Source organism: Rutidosis leptorrhynchoides, chromosome 7 (assembly GCF_046630445.1).
Source record: "Rutidosis leptorrhynchoides isolate AG116_Rl617_1_P2 chromosome 7, CSIRO_AGI_Rlap_v1, whole genome shotgun sequence".
Lineage (NCBI taxonomy): Eukaryota > Viridiplantae > Streptophyta > Magnoliopsida > Asterales > Asteraceae > Rutidosis > Rutidosis leptorrhynchoides.
The window spans coordinates 131190293-131204417 of record NC_092339.1 but is presented as its reverse complement, the minus strand read 5'-3'; the positions used below and the strand labels follow the sequence as shown (position 1 = coordinate 131204417).

Sequence of the window (14125 nt, the reverse complement as noted above, 5' to 3'; positions counted from 1 at the left end):
TGTTCTCACTTTGGTGAGAAGCGAACATTACTAACCCGTAAGCATAACATGCTTCTTTATGTTGCATGTTAGCCGCTTTTTCTAAATCACGAAGTCCTATATTCAGATATATTGAGTCAAAATAATTTCTTAACCCGTTGCGTAAAATAGCACTTGGGTTCCCCGCAATATATGCGTCAAAGTAAACACATCGTAACTTATGGATTTCCCAATGTGATATCCCCCATCTTTCGAACGAAAGCCTTTTATAAACCAAGGCATTCTTGGAACGTTCTTCGAATGTCTTACAAACTGATTTCGCCTTAAATAGTTGTGCCGAGGAATTCTGACCGACACTAGACAAGATTTCATCAATCATGTCTCCGGGTAGGTCTCTTAAAATATTGGGTTGTCTATCCATTTTGTATTTTTAAACTGTAAAATAGACAATAGTTAGATTCATAAAAAAAATTACTTATTAATACAAGCAATTTTTACATATATCATAAAGCATAAGCACACTATATTACATATATTACACCACACGAATACAACTATCTTATTCCGACTCGCTCATTTCTTCTTCTTCGGTTTTGGTTCGTTTTGCCAAGTTTCTAGGGATATATGATGTTCCCCTAATACGAGCCGTCGTTTTTCACATTGGTTTAGAAAAACCTGGTGGTTTAGAGGTTCCCGGGTCATTGTTACAACTTAAGGGCTTCGGGGGTTGACGATACATATAAAGTTCATCGGGGTTGGAATTAGATTTCTCTATTTTTATTCCCTTTCCCTTATTATATTCTTTTGCCTTTTTAAATTCAGTTGGGGTAATTTCTATAACATCATCGGAATTCTCGTCGGAATCCGATTCATCGGAGAATTGGTAATCCTCCCAATATTTTGCTTCCTTGGCGGAAACACCATTGATCATAATTAACCTTGGTCGGTTGGTTGATGATTTTCTTTTACTTAACCGTTTTATTATTTCCCCCACCGGTTCTATTTCCTCCTCCGGTTCCTCCTCTTCCGGTTCCGATTCTTCTTCCGGTTCCGACTCTTCTTCCGGTTCCCCTTCGGGAACTTGTGAATCAGTCCACGAATCATTCCAATTTATATTTGACTCTTCATTATTATTAGGTGAGTCAATGGGACTTGTTCTAGAGGTAGACATCTATCACATAATATCAAACGCGTTAAGAGATTAATATATCACATAATATTCACATGTTAAAAATATATAGTTTCCAACAAAATTTATTAAGCAATCATTTTTCAAGTAAACACGGTCGAAGTCCAGACTCACTAATGCATCCTAACAAACTCGATAAGACACACTAATGCAAAATTCTGGTTCTCTAAGACCAACGCTTGGATACCAACTGAAATGTCCCGTTCTTATTGATTAAAAACGTTCCATATTAATTGATTTCGTTACGAGGTTTTGACCTCTATATGAGACGTTTTTCAAAGACTGCATTCATTTTTAAAACAAACCATAACCTTTATTTCATAAATAAAGGTTTAAAAAGCTTTACGTAGATTATCAGATAATGATAATCTAAAATATACTGTTTACAAACGACCATTACATAATGGTTTACAATACAAATGTTACATCGAAATCAGTTTCTTGAATGCAGTTTTTACACAATATCATACAAACATGGACTCCAAATCTTGTCCTTATTTTAGTATGCAACAGCAGAAGCTCTTAGTATTCACCTGAGAATAAACATGCTTTAAACGTCAACAAAAATGTTGGTGAGTTATAGGTTTAACCTATATATATCAAATCGTAACAATAGACCACAAGATTTCATATTTCAATACACATCCCATACATAGAGATAAAAATCATTCATATGGTGAACACCTGGTAACCGACATTAACAAGATGCATATATATAAGAATATCCCCATCATTTCGGGACACCCTTCGGATATGATATAAATTTCGAAGTACTAAAGCATCCGGTACTTTGGATGGGGTTTGTTAGGCCCAATAGATCTATCTTTAGGATTCGCGTCAATTAGGGTGTCTGTTCCCTAATTCTTAGATTATCAGACTTAATAAAAAGGGGCATATTCGATTTCGATAATTCAACCATAGAATGTAGTTTCACGTACTTGTGTCTATTTTGTAAATCATTTATAAAACCTGCATGTATTCTCATCCCAAAAATATTAGATTTTAAAAGTGGGACTATAACTCACTTTCACAGATTTTTACTTCGTCGGGAAGTAAGACTTGACCACTGGTTGATTCACGAACCTATAACAATATATACATATATATCAAAGTATGTTCAAAATATATTTACAACACTTTTAATATATCTTGATGTTTTAAGTTTATTAAGTCAGTTGTCCTCGTTAGTAACCTACAACTAGTTGTCCACAGTTAGATGTACAGAAATAAATCGATAAATATTATCTTGAATCAATCCACGACCCAGTGTATACGTATCTCAGTATTGATCACAACTCAAAATATATATATTTTGGAATCAACCTCAATCCTGTATAGCTAACTCCAATATTCACATATAGAGTGTCTATGGTTGTTCCGAAATATATATAGATGTGTCGACATGATAGGTCGAAACATTGTATACGTGTCTATGGTATCTCAAGATTACATAATATACAATACAAGTTGATTAAGTTATGGTTGGAATAGATTTGTTACCAATTTTCACGTAGCTAAAATGAGAAAAATTATCCAATCTTGTTTTACCCATAACTTCTTCATTTTAAATCCGTTTTGAGTGAATCAAATTGCTATGGTTTCATATTGAACTCTATTTTATGAATCTAAACAGAAAAAGTATAGGTTTATAGTCAAAAAAATAAGTTACAAGTCGTTTTTGTAAAGGTAGTCATTTCAGTCGAAAGAACGACGTCTAGATGACCATTTTAGAAAACATACTTCCACTTTGAGTTTAACCATGATTTTTGGATATAGTTTAATGTTCATAATAAAAATCATTTTCCCATAATAACAACTTTTAAATCAAAGTTTATCATAATTTTTAATTAACTAACCCAAAACAGTCCGCGGTGTTACTACGACGGCGTAAATCCGGTTTTACGGTGTTTTTCGTGTTTCCAGGTTTTAAATCATTAAGTTAGCATATCATATAGATATAGAACATGTGTTTAGTTGATTTTAAAAGTCAAGTTAGAAGGATTAACTTTTATTTGCGAACAAGTTTAGAATTAACTAAACTATGTTCTAGTGATTACAAGTTTAAACCTTCGAATAAGATAGCTTTATATGTATGAATCGAATGATGTTATGAACATCATTACTACCTCAAGTTCCTTGGATAAACCTACTAGAAATGAGAAAAATAGATCTAGCTTCAAAGAATCCTTGGATGGCTTGAAAGTTCTTGAAGCAGAATCATGACACGAAAATAATTTCAAGTAAGATTTCCACTCGAAATAAGATTGTTATAGTTATAGAAATTGAATTAAAGTTTGAATATGATTATTACCTTGTATTAGAAATATAACCTACTGTAAGTAACAAAGGTTTCTTGATCTTGGATGATTACTTGGAATGGATTTAGAAAACTTTGAAGTAAACTTGCAATCTTGGAAGTATTCTTGATTTTATGAAACTAGAACTTTTGAAATTTATGAAGAACACTTAGAACTTGAAGATAGAACTTGAGAGAGATCAATTAGATGAAGAAAATTGAAGAATGAAAGTGTTTGTAGGTGTTTTTGGTCGTTGGTGTATGGATTAGATATAAAGGATATGTAATTTTGTTTTCATGTAAATAAGTCATGAATGATTACTCATATTTTTGTAATTTTATGAGATATTTCATGCTAGTTGCCAAATGATGGTTCCCTCATGTGTTAGGTGACTCACATGGGCTGCTAAGAGCTGATCATTGGAGTGTATATACCAATAGTACATACATCTAAAAGCTGTGTATTGTACGAGTACGAATACGGGTGCATACGAGTAGAATTGTTGATGAAACTGAACGAGGATGTAATTGTAAGCATTTTTGTTAAGTAGAAGTATTTTGATAAGTGTCTTGAAGTCTTTAAAAAGTGTATGAATACATATTAAAACACTACATGTATATACATTTTAACTGAGTCGTTAAGTCATCGTTAGTCGTTACATGTAAGTGTTGTTTTGAAACCTTTAGGTTAACGATCTTGTTAAATGTTGTTAACCCAATGTTTATAATATCAAATGAGATTTTAAATTATTATATTATCATGATATTATGATGTATGAATATCTCTTAATATGATATATATACATTAAATGTCGTTACAACGATAATCGTTACATATATGTCTCGCTTCAAAATCATGAAGTTAGTAGTCTTGTTTTTACGTATGTAGTTCATTGTTAATATACTTAATGATATGTTTACTTATCATAATATCATGTTAACTATATATGTATCCATATATATGTCATCATATAGTTTTTACAAGTTTTAACGTTCGTGAATCACCGGTCAACTTGGGTGGTCAATTGTCTATATGAAACCTATTTCAATTAATCAAGTCTTAACAAGTTTGATTGCTTAACATGTTGGAAACACTTAATCATGTAAATAACAATTTCATTTAATATATATATAAACATGGAAAAGTTCGGGTCATTACAGCAACTAACATTCATATAGCAGCAGTTTTAAAGGGTTAGTCTTGTGAATTAAATGAAAATAGCAAAATAGTAAGTAGCAGCTACAATGAATTGCAGAATTAACTCGATAGGTTTGTGGTGGTGTAAGCGATGGTCTAGCTTGTCGAAAGGAAGAAGAAAAAAATATACGCAAGGTAGTGGTTGTTTGAGTGGGTTTGATTACAGGTTTGAGGATGGTGGTGTGATTCACGGTTTGCCACAGAAAACTAACAAGAAAAATAATAATTAAAAAGGTGATCAATAGTGATGAATATGGGATTGGTCATTGTAAGGTTATGTGGTGGTGAAAGGTTTCATCAATAAGGTGATGGTGATTTCAAGTGGTGTCGTGAAGATAATCAAATGAAGATGGTGGGTTGAGTTTCGATTATGAATCCTAAATATCACTCTGCAATTGCTTGAGTGTAAGTAATATATGTATATGTATCTAAATATCTCTCCTTTATTTTTACAATTGCAATATCATATATATATATATATATATATATATATATATATATATATATATATATATATATATATATATATATATATATATATATATATATATATATATAAATATGTGCATTTGAATGATTGTAATAGAACTCAAATGTACGATCGATTGTTTTATATTCAAGAAGGTGTCGACATGATATTCCAGCAGAAGAAGTCAGGAAAGAAAAAAAAACAGATAGTGACTCTAAACAGAATCGTACGCTTTACTGATTTTGATAGCTAACAAATTTTTTATCTGTCTATTTGATCTTTCTTCTCCTCTATTTGGATTGCTGTAATATGATGTGATCAAATTTGTTTGCATTGCGAAGGGATTTGGACGTGTAACAAGAATCAGACAGGAAGTACATGATTAATTCGATCAGAGAAAATAATATAAAGCTTGATCACGATGGTTAATAGATTGGAATCAATTGCAGTTGTTTTGTAGTGAATGTAATGATCAACAGTTTCAATCAGTTTCAATCAGGAGCAGAGAAAATGAATCAAAGAAAAAAAGAAAGACAAAACTGAGAAATCGTTGGCTAATTGAATTGTGTCTTGTAACTGGGATTAAATTCAATATGAAATCAGATTAGAAACATAAAACAAAATCCTTTACAGAGAGATAGTGATAGGAACTGAATACTTGATACGTATCTGTATTTATTTTTTGTATGTATATATTTGTATTTATTAATTAATAAATATTTATAATTATAGTAATAATAGTAATACTCTTAATATTATAAATAATAACAAAATTTATAATAATAATAGTAATAATAATAATATCATTATTAATGATATTGATAATAATAGCTATAAAATTTATAACAATTATAATTATAATAATAATACTAATATTTTTAATGATAATAATAATATTAGTAATTATAAAACTTTATATATATCAAATTTATATTTATAGATTATATATTTAAAATAATATTAAAACACTAGTATTGTTATTAATATTTAAGGTAATAACAATATTATTACACATTTATATTTATAATTATATTTAATATATTAGTATTACATATTATTGATTATGTAATATAACTATATAATATACATTTCATAATAACTTATATTAAGTATTAAATTTTTATACACTTATCATATATTACGATATACAAATAATAATTATAGAAATCATATATAAAGATTCATTTTAAATTACACTTAATTATTTTTTTTATCTTATTTTACATATTTGAATCTAATGTTTAATTTGTATATTCTATAATTTCAAATTTTATTATATACTTACATTTAGATATATATAAATATATACATGGTTATTTACAACAATTGTTTGTGAATCGTCGGGCATAGTCAAAGGTTAACTTAATCCATGTAAATAGTTCAAAAATTTTGAGATTCGGTTTAATAGACTTTGCTTATTGTGTCGAAATCATATAAAGATTAAGTTTAAATTTGGTCAGAAATTTCCGGGTCGTCACAGTACCTACCCGTTAAAGAAATTTCGTCCCGAAATTTGAGTGAGGTCATCATGGCTAATAATAAAAATGTTTTCATGACGAATATAAGTTGATAAATAGAGTTTTATCACCATTGAGTAATTGGGATAAAATAATTCGATTAATCGAATAATATGAATGAAGCTATCGCATAAGAGTGAAATGAGGTAATAAATATCTGTCTTGACTGTTGATGTAGTTACGGTTGATTTCAGGAATTCAAAGAATTTTAAGGAAATCTTCTAATCAGAAGGTAAATGTAATAGCACGATTTATTAGCAACTGTTGAAATTACGGAAGAACAAAAATATCAAGGAAATATTTCCGTGATATGCTTAGAGATTAAGTAAAATGAAAGAGTTATGTAACATGGTTCATGATGAGGGTATGATATGTGAACCATCATCACGTTCCATTAGAAATTCAGCATGACTTACTATAATATAATCACGTTGGTCGGGCGTCATTATATTATACTAACCCATGCTTCAATTCTCAACACTTCTCCACAATTCATTCATAATTTATACTTAGATTTTACAGAAGTTTCCAATATAATGGAATACAGAAGCACAAAGAGGTAGATAATTTCTAACAAGAATATTTATGAAATTATCCTCAGAAATATCAAAGATATTTATGATGATATTTTGGAATTTCTAAGTTTGAAGGTTGATGAAGAAAAATTTTTCGCAAGATTTTAACATGACTTCGGAGCAAAATATTCTCTAAAGATTTCATCGGATCCAGATTTATCTGGGTTCTTTGAATATAGGGTTTGGTCCTTGTATTTGTCCTTGGTCTCCTTCATGGTTAGCTCAATCCATTTTTCAGTACCAAATTTTCTATCGAGCGTTCCCAACATTCCATTCTTTATTATTAAACTTTTGGCCATTTAGACCATCTACAATTTTGCTGTTTCCTCTGCATTTAATTCTACCATATCTGAATCATCGGTTATGAATCCGAGGTGGTTTCAAGAGAATTGTGTTTTTAGATGATTAAATGCCGATTGTAATCGTCAACATACAAAGGGTGTTTAAGATGAAATCAAGTGGCAAACTTGAGGAAATATTTAACTGTAGTAGATGTAATTTATTTACGATCTTTTAAGTCAAAATGTGTTGTAATTACTATTTTCTACTCTTTTAATACTTTTTAATTGTCCACGATAGTAGTCCAATAGTCCAATAGTTCAACCAAAACTAGTATATTATAAGGATATAGTCATATAGGAACAGTTAGTTAGGAACAGTCAGCTAGGATTTGGTTAGCGTGGATTCTTAACAAAATTTCTCATAGTTAATTTGTTTGTTTCTAACAAATTTTATTTTGTCAAATGCTTTCTTCATTATGCCACATGTTGGATTTTGATAAGTCAAAATTCAAATATGAAATTGAATGAAAATGGTTATTCTGTGGTGAACGTATTCGTATAACTGTGGATGTAAGTAGGATAGTAAATGACCGTTGAATCAGATTCGAAGAATGTACAGTGTAACTTATTAATGTGAAATCTAAATATTCCTCGGGTATTACCTACCCGTTAAAACATTTTCACCATTAACAGTTTGTACAAAAGAATTTTTAATTACAATCTTTATGAAAACATATATACATATATATTTTCTTCAGATGTAATCATGGATTTAACGAGTCAATATGATATTAAACTCATTTGATTTACCGTTAGAACAAGAATATATAATCTCTAAAACATTAAAGATTACATAATTGCTATGTTGAACGAAGATAAATGATGTAGAACGTCATGTAGAACGATGATTATGTTTGAGGTATAGATTGTGGTGTTGAGGCGTGTAATGCGGATGTTGTTTTTGGTGGTACTGGTATTGATGTTGGTGGTACTGTTGGTGCCGGTGATGTTGCTGAAGCTGGTACATTTTGCACCATATTTTCCAAGGCTACAACTCGGGCGCGAAGCTTGTTGACTTATTACTCCGGAATGATTGTCGGTCAGAACGAGCGGATGAATAAGGTTTAGAATTTTAGATAGAATATAATCATGTCGAGCTACTCTGGAAATGAGGGTGAAAATGGTGTTTCGGACTGATTCGTCGGTAAGTGTTTCTGGTTCATCGCCAAGAGGGAAATTTGGTTAGTGAAAAGGAATTGCCTTCTTCTCGTTTCCGTTGATTAAGTCGACTACGAACTCATCAGATGAATTGGGGATGGCTGATTGATTGATTCATTCTGGAGACGCTGCTTTCGGAACTCGAGTGAAACTCCATATCGGAATCTGAGGGACTTGAACTAGTGGTGAGTTCTATTTCGTACGATTGAATAAAGGATTTTTCGATATGAAATGAGTTTTGGCTATCGGATGGTATTCTAAATACATAGAATATCTATATATACATAGAATATCTATATATATATATATATATATATATATATATATATATATATATATATATATATATATATATATATATATATATATATATATATAAAAGATTTCGTAGATTACGGAGGAATTTACAGCATATGTCAGGCAAATCTACAGTAACAGATACGCTAGGATATGAATTATCAGATACGCTAAGATATGAATTTTGTCTATACACTATTCATACAATCAATGCAGTAAGATGTGTCTAGACTAGGAATGATAAGCAGGTAATTTCCTAAGGATGATAAGTAGATTTTTCGACACGAAATGATAAGCAAAACTTTTGACATGCAGACACGGTCGAAGTCCAGACTCACTAATGCATCTAAACAACTATCAATTAGATACACTAATGCAAGACCTAGTTCGCTAAGACCACCGCTCTGATACCACCTGTAGAGACCCGTCCTAATCCATCCGAACGAATACATTACATTTGGTTACATCGTGAGGTAATTGACCTCTATATGATACATTTTACAAATATTGCATTTGTTTTTAAAATACAAACTTTCATTACATCGAAAGTTGACGGCATGCGTACCATTTTCTAATATATCCAACTATAATTGACTTAGTAGTAATCTTGATGAACTCAACGACTCGAATGCAATGTCTTTTGAAATATGTCATGAATGACTCCAAGTAATATCTCTAGAATGAGCAAATGCACAGCGGAAGATTTTTTTCATACCTGATAAGGCTAAAAAGGAACATATATTTCATAGCAAAATCCCCCAAGAAAGACAAGATTTTAGTTGCAATTGTTCCATTTTCAAGTAATATTCGTTTATTTTAAATAAGTGCGAAGACAAAAGGCGAAAACGACGAATTGAAGACACAAAGGTCCAAAAAGCTCAAAAGTACAAGATACAATCAAAAAGGTTCAAATTATTGATGAGGAACGTCTAAAAATGACAAGAGTACAAGTTACAAAATGCAAAGTACAAAATATAAAATTGTACGCAAGGACGTTCGAAAATCCGGAACCGGGACCAGAGTCAACTCTCAACGCTCGACGCAACGGTGTAAAAATTACGAGTCAACTATGCACAAGAATAAAATATAATATTTAAATAATTCATAATAAGAATAATATTAAATAATAAAAAGTTGTTAATTGAGCATAGTTCAGGGGTCATAAGTGAAAATTCAATTTCTAAATTCGCCTATAAAAGGCTTTGTAATCGTAATGTAAAAACACACCTTTTTCTATCTTTTTCTTATTTATCAATATCAATTATCAATATCTATATTCTATATCTCTATCATAATGTTAACTTAATAAGATATAACAATAATCTTAATTTTAATTTTAAATTATGATAATAATAAGATTTATGATAGAGATCGTTTGAGTGTGTAAGTCGAAATTCTGTCCGTGTAACGCTACGCTATTTTTAATCATTGTAAGTTATGTTCAACCTTTTTACATTAATGTATCGTAACTAAGTTATTATTATGCTTATTTGAGCCGAAGTAATCGTGATGTTGGGCTAAAATATTAAGAAGGGGTTATTGAACTTTGGACCATAATTAAGGTTTGGGCAAAAGATCGACACTTGTGGAAATTGAACTATTGACTATTAATAGATGGGGGGTATTGTCTAATTGAGTGACAACTCATTGGAGTCTGTCGAACCTATCTTCAAATTAATTAACCTAATAATTAATAATGATTATGGTTGTCCTATTTAGTGATGTTCATATGGAATCTGTTATAATCATTTAATTAATCAATTGAGTTGGGTAATTGATTATTCATTCTGATCAAGTGGATGAATTAATATTCATAAACTAATTAAAACAGGGGTGGATTACATACAGTGATAACTGGTGTAATTGTTGACAGAAGTGATAACTGCGTCACAGTTTAAATCCTTAATCAGTTGGAATATTTGACTTCGGGTATAAGGGTAATTTGACGAGGATACTCGCACTTTATATTTATGACCGATGGACTATTATGGACAAAAACCAGATAGACGTATCAAATAAACCAGGACAAAGGACAATTAACCCATGGTAATAAATTAAAATCAACACGTCAAACATCATGATTACGGAAGTTTAAATAAGCATAATTCTTTTATTATATTTCTCATCGTATCTTTATTTACTGTCATTTTATTACTCGCAATTTTATTTACTGTCATTTTATTTATTGTCATTATTTTACGCACTTTAATTATCGTCATTTATCTTTACGCTTAAAATATAGAATCGACAAACCGGTCATTAAACGGTAAAACCCCCCTTTTATAATAATGTTACTACTTATATAATTATATATATTTTGTATAAATATAGTTAAAAATATAGTAAGTATCACCAGCTCCCTGTGGAACGAACCGGACTTACTAAAAACTACACTACTCTACGATTAGGTACACTGCCTATAGTGTTGTAGCAAGGTTTAGGTATATCCCATCCGTAAATTAATAAAACTTGTGTCATAATTTGTAGTATTTTGTATTAAAAATAATACTATTTCGTACCCTCACGCTACCACATCAATACCTAAGAATAAACATGCTTTAAAATGTCAACCAAAAGTTTGGTGAGTTCATTAGTTTATCATAATCGATCATTTTCATCATTTTAATAGACCACAAGATTTTCATTTTCATTTCTCATAAATATACGTCCCATGCATAGAGACAAAAATCATTCATATGGATTGAACACCTGGTAACCGACATTAACAAGATGCATATAAGAATATCCCCATCATTCCGGGACATCCATCGGACATGATATAAAAACTCGAAGTACTAAAGCATTCACAACAACGGATGGGTTTGTTAGGCCCAATAGATCTATCTTTAGGATTCGCGTCAATTTGTAGACTGGTTTACTAATTCTTAGGCTACCAAGCAAAAGGGGCATATTCGGCTTCGATCATTCAACCATAGAATGTAGTTTCAATTACTTGTGTCTATTTCGTCAAACATTTATAAAAGCGCATGTATTCTCAGTCCCAAAAATATATATTGCAAAAGCATTTAAAAAGGGAGTAATGAAACTCACTATACGATATTTTGTAGTAAAATATGCATACGACGGAACTGAACAATGCAAGGTTGGCCTCAGATTCACGAACCTATATCATTTATTTATATATTAACACATATAATTGAAGTCAAATAATTTATGTATTATTATAACTATTATTTTAGTAATTTATGTGTAAATATATTTATTTTATATACTTTAAATAATTAATTTATAAAATATAATTTTATTAAGTATATTTTACGTAACTAACCTTTATTGTAATAATAATAATAATAATAATAATAATAATAATAATAATAATAATAATGATAATATATAATAATAATAATAATAATAATAATAATAATAATAATAATAATAATAATAATAATAATGATAATAATAATAATAATAATAATAATAATAATAATAATAATAATAATAATAATAATAATAATAATAATAATAATAATAATAATAATAATGGGTAATAAGTAAACTACCTCATAGAACTAGCCCTTTAAAAATATATCCCTTAAGTGCTTATTCCTTAGATTAAGTTTTAGGTGCTTTAGAATTTTACGACGCCGTATTTCACGCTACTTTCTTATTTTTATTTTTCGACGCCTATTTTTCGACCTTTTATTTTTCGACCTTTTTCGACGCGCAATCTTTTTCTTTCTTATTTCTCGCTATTCTAGTTTTAGGATAAGATTTTTATTCTACTTCTTATCCAAATTTCTTAAAATTACGAAAATTTATTTTAAGTGGTTAAATTGATAGACATCAAAATTTTCTGGTTCGTAGTAATAGTTGGATTTGTACGTGGACCGGGTTATTGGAGCCAAACAGTACTCAATTATATTGAGACCAAACGAATCCTGCCCCTCTGCTGCATCTTTTGGCTATTCGAAACATGGGCAAAATCAGAAAAGTCTATTAATTGGATAACTTATATAAGTTTTTCTTATTTTTATAACTAATAGGATATTCTGTGAATGCACCGAGCAAAACGTTCACCACCTTTCATACGTTCACCACCTGTAACTCGATCAAGACATCTAGCAAATATTGTCGCCGTTGATTTTTCTTTAGAATCGTCATCTAGTCGAACAAGAACTCCAACTCAAATTTCCGATAATCCATCTTTTGAACCCGACTTCACAATTAAGAACCCGGAGCATATTAAAGGACAATTCCAAGATCCTGAACCACTAATTATTCCTCCTGAGCCACAAACCATTAAATCAGAATCCTCTAGTGATTCGTATTCAACAAATTCAATTATGGAAGTAACGGAACCTCTAAGTATGGAAGATCGAATGAGAGCCACACGCACGGGCCAAGGTTACGCCATTATTAAGCCAGAAGTTAATGCGCCAGATTATGAAATCAAAGGACAAATTCTACACATGGTAACTAACCAATGCCAATTCAGTGGTGCACCGAATGAAGATCCTAACGAACACCTTCGTACGTTTAAAAGAATTTGTACACTATTCAAAATCCGAGAAGTGGAAGATGAGCAGATCTATCTCATGTTGTTTCCCTGGACTTTAAAGGGAGAAGCCAAAGATTGGTTAGAATCGTTACCTGAAGGGGCGATTGACACATGGGATGTTTTAGTTGAAAAATTTCTTAAACGATTCTTTCCGGCATCCAAAGCCGTAAGACTTCAAGGAGAAATTGTTACGTTCAAACAAAAGCCAAATGAAACATTATATGAGGCGTGGACAAGATTCGGAAGGATGTTGAGAGGATGTCCTCAACACGGTTTAGACACTTATCAAATAGTACAAATATTCTACCAAGGTGTCAACGTTGCTACACGAAAAGACATCGACATAACAGCTGGTGGTTCCATTATGAAGAAAACCGCAACTGAAGCTTACAAAATTATTGATAACACAGCCTCCCACTCTCATGAGTGGCACCAAGAGAAAGATATATATCGTTCATCTAAAGCGGCTAGAGCCGATTCTAGCCATAACTTTGATTCCGTTTCCGCAAAAATAGATGCTTTCGAGAGACGAATGGAAAATATGAATAAATATATTCACGCAATACGAATTAGTTGTGAGCAATGCG

At 30.6% G+C, this 14125-nt stretch overlaps 1 non-coding gene across 1 annotated transcript; it reads right to left on the bottom strand.

Annotated features, from left to right (window-relative positions):
• Positions 1-13707: 13707 nt before the first annotated feature.
• On the bottom strand, positions 13708-13814 carry LOC139860701 (small nucleolar RNA R71). Its single transcript, XR_011763329.1, has one exon. It is a non-coding gene; the product is annotated as a small nucleolar RNA R71 (small nucleolar RNA).
• Between the last annotated feature and the right edge of the window lie 311 nt (positions 13815-14125).